This window comes from Varroa jacobsoni, unplaced genomic scaffold (assembly GCF_002532875.2).
Source record: "Varroa jacobsoni isolate VJ856 unplaced genomic scaffold, vjacob_1.0 contig02221, whole genome shotgun sequence".
NCBI classification, from domain to species: domain Eukaryota; kingdom Metazoa; phylum Arthropoda; class Arachnida; order Mesostigmata; family Varroidae; genus Varroa; species Varroa jacobsoni.
The window spans coordinates 50,995-56,961 of NW_019214779.1; the positions used below are offsets into that span (position 1 = coordinate 50,995).

The 5,967-nt window shown below is 40.8% G+C and overlaps 1 pseudogene; it reads left to right on the plus strand.

Moving 5' to 3' along the window:
* The first annotated feature begins 2,110 nt into the window (after positions 1-2,110).
* Positions 2,111-4,682, plus strand: LOC111272426 (cytochrome P450 4V2 pseudogene; annotated as a pseudogene).
* The last annotated feature ends 1,285 nt before the right edge of the window (positions 4,683-5,967 follow it).

The window sequence follows — 5,967 nt, forward strand, 5'->3', positions numbered from 1 at the left end:
CCATTGTAGGAATGGGTGATGACAATATTATTTAAAATATTTAAAATACGCGGACATTGTTGGGCTCTATTTTCTAATTACATCTCATTTTCTAAAATTAATTTTCAATCAGCTTACGTATTAAGCAACGACGTATGCGGGTTTCTCTTTTTTCTACTATATCGACTAAAGCTAGAAGATTTGTAGAAGAGTCTAGGGATCAATGCTGGATTCAGAAATTGAACGCGATCACTATTAGTGTGTTTCGGCAGCGAGAAATTTGTCAAGCAATAGCATGTCCTTTCTACGATATTTGTTGGCCTTAAACTGTGAAGTACTACAGCAATGGAAACGTTGGCTCTGTCATTGAAAAAACAAAAGAAAATGGCAACAGTTAAGACTGTATGCGAAATATGTGTGTAGAATGCATCGATAATTTAGTTAAAATTTAAATAAGAAGATAGAACGTATCTTCCGTAAAGATATACGCCTCTAGTCCACTAGCTGGTACTCGTTGAAGAAATCCTTATCCCACTACTTCGTATTTGAAAACAATTGAGGTGCATATTCTCTGCTGTGCTCCAAGTATTGCTTAATTCGAGCTTATTACGGCTACTTCATAGATTTCTTCCATATTAACGTACGATAGACGTTATCTATGATTCTCTCCCAACTAGAAAAAACAAAAGCACTTCTCGATGATACTATTGTAAAAGCGTACTACGACCAATTGCCATTCAATTGGATTGGTTGTAAAAGAAAAGTAGGCCGGTAACAGTAAATAACAACAACCGAAGGGTGCTGATCTTATTTAAGTCAGCGAATCTTCTTTGTGGGGTCTTTTGACAACGAAAACCTCGTCCAGTAATGTAGCATATGTGAAGTAAATGGAACTTTATCATTAAAATCTTCAAAAAAAATAATCACATTTCTATCAATAACCCGAGCTATAGGCTAAGTAACTTAAGTAGAGCATATACAAAAAGCTAACTTTAAAATAGAAACTTGAATAGGAATAGACGTTCGGCAGATTTATTTTTGGTATTAGATGAAAGGTGCCTCTTGACGCTGAGTATAAATTAACTTGGAACGTGAGTTTTCATGTCATCCAATCCCACACGTGGAGGTGAATGCTGAACTTCATACAACGCCTTAAAAACATGAAGTCTAAGGTTCTTCTCCAAGAATCTTAACAAATTTGCCTATCTCATCGGACAGCAAACATCAAAATACAAATTGTCAATATGGCAATAGGAATCGAATAACGCATCAAAAATAATAGGGAACTGGTATATTTAAATATATAGTTATTATTGCTCTACCTTTTTGAAATCCTAGTAGCCATGACGGCCAAATTTACGCATTACTATATATTGTGAAATTTTTGCGTGTTTATTTCAGGTTTTAACAACAAAGTTGTAAGTATCATTAGAGAGCTGGGCTTTAGACTCAATGAACGTGTGCCTCATAAAATCGAAAATCTTCTATCGCTAACTTTTGTTTAAATCTCTCCGTTAGCTGGCGACGACCCTTGACATTGCTATGATTAATCTACCAGACAGTTTTGACCAGTTTAGTGGGTGTTTATAACCGGTAAAAGCAACCCGATAATTTTCGACTCAATGGTTTACTAAGCAGACATCGATTTCCTAAAATGTGGCGTAGCAGCAGTGTTAGCTGCGTGTCCATCTAACCGTCAGCTTCTCTTGCTTTTCGCGCTCCACTCGCACTATAATCTTGTGCATAATTTTAGGATTTCGCTATGAGTCGCATGGAAGATTATAGATAAACGCTTTGACTCTATTCAAAGTCAGCAGCTTTATAAACACGCCGCATACAGCGTATAGCTAGAGCCACAGTTATCAATATTTTCAGTAAAGCATTCATACGACCAATCTACGACGTCCCCATCGCCGTCGTATGGTGTTTTTACAGACGTCTTCTCCTTTCATACGTTTGCGTCGTCGTTGTCACCATGGTTACGGTCTTTTTCGTATTCTGTTTTTATTTTGTTTGCTTTTGAATGCGAATACTTTGGCGCGTAGCAAGTAAGCAGTAGTCGCTGTACTATAGTGCCATTGCTAGGAACGGATGACTCATTTCCAGTAGCAGCCAGATCTTTGCAGTGTTTACTTCACTTTTTCCTTCCCCAGAAAGATCTCCTGATTTAGATTTAAGCAGTGGCACAGTAATGCTACAGATCTCAAAACCTGACAGTGTACACTAGCTGTCGCTATCTCCCTGCTCTCGTATCGACAGGGGGTGTTAAGAGTTGCTAAAAGAACACTTACCTGAGCCGTATATGCAGAGATAATGATCGCGAATGTGTTAAGTAAGTGAACGTGGAGGACGGCAAGTGCTGACTTCGGCACTAACGACGCAGGCTAGGGGAATTTACTAAAACTCTTCTGCTGTTACGTTCCTCCCCTTATCCTTAAACGTACGTGACATCCCTGTGTACTCAACACTATTAGCTCCTATTCAAGATTCCCAGACTTCATCTGTACATCGCTACGATGCCCCAGTGGTGAGGACTATCCTCTTAGCGTTTGCGTGTTCTAAGGTCGGGTTAAATACCGATGACTGTTATGTGGTTGCGCGCATCTATATTCTACTATTGATTTTCGCCGAAGTTTGCTCCGAGGAAGATGTGAGGGCTGTCGCAATATTGCCTAGAGCTTCTATAAGAACATGTTTCAATGTATCTTTCTTGCCGGCCGATATCATTTCCTATACATATCTATATATGGCAATATTGAGCAGAACTCCGGGAGGCATGGATAAGATGAAAATCAAACGTATTGCAAGCTATGTACGACAGCACTTTGCTAACCTGACGAACGTCTTAGATTATCCGTATTTTGCCGTTTGGTACCTACTTAATAGCGTAGGTCGAATGACACGAGGCATTTGCGATTGGATACGTATGTGGTATCTTCTCCTTCCGATGAAAGGGCCTTTTGACCAAATACCACTAGTGTGGAATCTTGTTGTGCATTTTGCCATTGTTAGCGCAGGACCCCAGATTGATTATAATGTTGGAGTATTCAATGCTATCGACGGTTTGTTCTTCCAGATGCGGCGTCACAAAGTGTTTAAGGCTTACCTTGGCCTCACGCCGTTTGTTACTGTTTCAACGGCCGATGGCGTTGCCAAGGTATTGTCAGACACCCACAACATATCAAAGTCATTTATTTATAACATGCTTGTACCTTGGATGGGAGGTGGATTGTTCACAGGCAGTGGTCGCGCATATCGAAAGCGGAGGAAGTTGATCACTCCCGTATTTCACTTCAAGGTTTTGGAAAACCTTACGCCTATCATGAAGAAGCATGCCGACGTCTTTTGCTCAAAACTAGTAGGTGTCGTCGATGTGATACAGTTGTCACAAGTTTTAGGCCTCGATATCATCACCGAGATTGCTATGGGGATCGAACTTAACGCTCAGCTTAAGCCTGATGAACCCTATGTACGAGCGGTCTATCGGGCTGCTCAGGCCCACATGTATCGAGTCACAAGACCATGGTTATGGAATGATTTTATCTATTATCTAACGCCGCTGGGGAGGCAGTTTAACTCTGCGGTGAAGGAAATGCACGTATTTGTCACTAACGTAATCAATGATCGACTAGCCGTTATCAAAGCTGATGCGACGAAAGCAACGGAGAGTTTTCTTGACTTGCTCATAAGAGTTCATCTCGAACAGCCAGATGAGTTAACTATGACTGATCTCCGCGACGAAGTTCATACATTTATGTTTGCTGGCCACGACACGACGGCCACTGCGATCGGTTTTGCCCTGTATATGATGGGGCTTTATCCGGAAGTCCAAGAGCGCATTCACCAGGAGCTCGATTTAGTGTTTGAAGATGACAATGAGCCAATCACGATTGAAAAGCTCAAGCGCCTCCACTATCTGGATGCAACAATCAAGGAGTCACAACGGTTATACCCATCGGCGCCTGTAATTGCCCGCCGTATCGATAGAGATGTTCAGGTAGCAGGCTACACAGTACCACGAGGCGCGACAATCAACCTTTTCTCATATGGCATCCATCGAGATCCTGATTATTTTCCACAGCCACTCGAGTTTCGGCCGGAGCGATTTTTACGTGTTGACGGTGTCGCTCACGCTGTACCAACTGAACATTCGCCATTTGCGTTTTTTCCGTTCTCGGGCGGCATACGTAATTGTATCGGGCAAAAATTCGCTCTAATCGAAATGAAGATCGTCCTATCACAGGTGATGCGAAAGTTTCGACTTAAATCACTGCAAAAAAGGGACGAACTAGAGTTGGCTGTAGAAATAATTGTCAGGCCAAGAAACGGGTTGAAGGTTTGTTTTGAACCACGCAACAATAAGAAGAAGAAGAAGATCAATAGCAATACTAATCGTACGTAGAGTGGCTGACGACTGCGAATATATAAAAGCTAAGGGTAATGTAAATCAAGTTGTTGCGATACATGTACCATGATGTAATATACTCGTTAATTAGAATTAATTAGTTAGTAATAAAGCACTTCGTTAGAACGAAGAAATAAAACAGCATGGTTAGTTGACTGGCCAGACCACTACCGCTTCTAGAAACCGGAGTCTACTATTAAAATGTTGAAATCAGCGCATTGTTCGTTAGTATAATCGAACCAAGTCCACATTGGATACTGTTGTTTCATAAACTTTATGTTGCTTTATATTTACACTGTGAGAACTGTTGTCTCTGTTTTTCATGCCAGCTGTTCTTATAAAATAAACAAATATATATATATATGTGATGATCATGTATAATATGCATAATAACATAAACGAGTCTAACGGTAAGTGTTTGATACATATCAGCTCTTCGATCCGGACGACATCGTTGAAGTAGCCGTAGGTGTCGACTTCTGCGTGTCCTAGCAGGTTGTGTTTATTACAGACGACAAAAAGCTGCCTAAAGATATTATCTGTATTTTCAGATAGGTCTACCGCTTTCGTCGCGGCTCGCTCGATTTTAATTTATGTGATGTTTTTGAATTAGGCACTCTCATAGATGTGACGAGAAATAACTAAAGTTTTCTCTAATAAGGTGAATAATAAAAGGTGATTAAAAATAAAAAGGGTTGTTTATAATATACTTGAGCCAGCACCAGATATCGGTTAACCGGAAGTCACGCGCAGCCTGGGAGCCGATATAACCACTAAGGATTTTTCTATTAGATACAGTTTTGACCGTCTCTAAATGCTGTTCATGATCACAGAATTACTCGATGGTTACAAGATGTCTGTCTAATGCTGGAAATTTCAGATGAGAAAAATCTTTCTCCAATACTAACTTAAATGTCACAGAACTTCAGATTGCGAAGCACCAAAAACGGTTGACGCGAACGTCGTCAAATCACGCGACGCTGCAATACGAAAGCCGTAGTCACTCTCGGATATTTGGCTTTTATTCCGTTTAGCTTGACTGGCGAAGCATACTTTATCGACCGACGCGTTGATCTTTAGACCCATTTAAATATCGTGCAGCTGAGAAATATATGGACTGCCTACGCAAGTTTAGAGGACACGCTTTGCTCTATATCTAGCTGAAACTCCGAAGCAGTATATGGGTTTATATATGTCTGCATAACGTTGCTTTGGCCAAATCGTCCATAATCATCGCATTCATTTTCGTTGCCCACCGCTACAATTAAATAGAAGCCTAATTCTTTTACCTGCTTTTCCAGATTCCTATTAGCAGAAAACGCTGGGCCAATTAGACTGGTATATAGTACACTGGCAGAAAATACCAACAGATTCTCGATAACAATGCACGGTAACAAGTGCTACTTCGTGCGTGCGTGCGTGCCTGTTTCAAATAGCGTTAGCCTGTGTGCCCCCAGAACTTTTCACCGAACACCCCATAACCACATCCACATTTGCCATCTAATACAAATCGAGTGGAGGTTGTTGTTTGAAGCCGATGACCGCTAATTAGTTTTCTGTCATAGCCGCTATCGGCAGTAGAT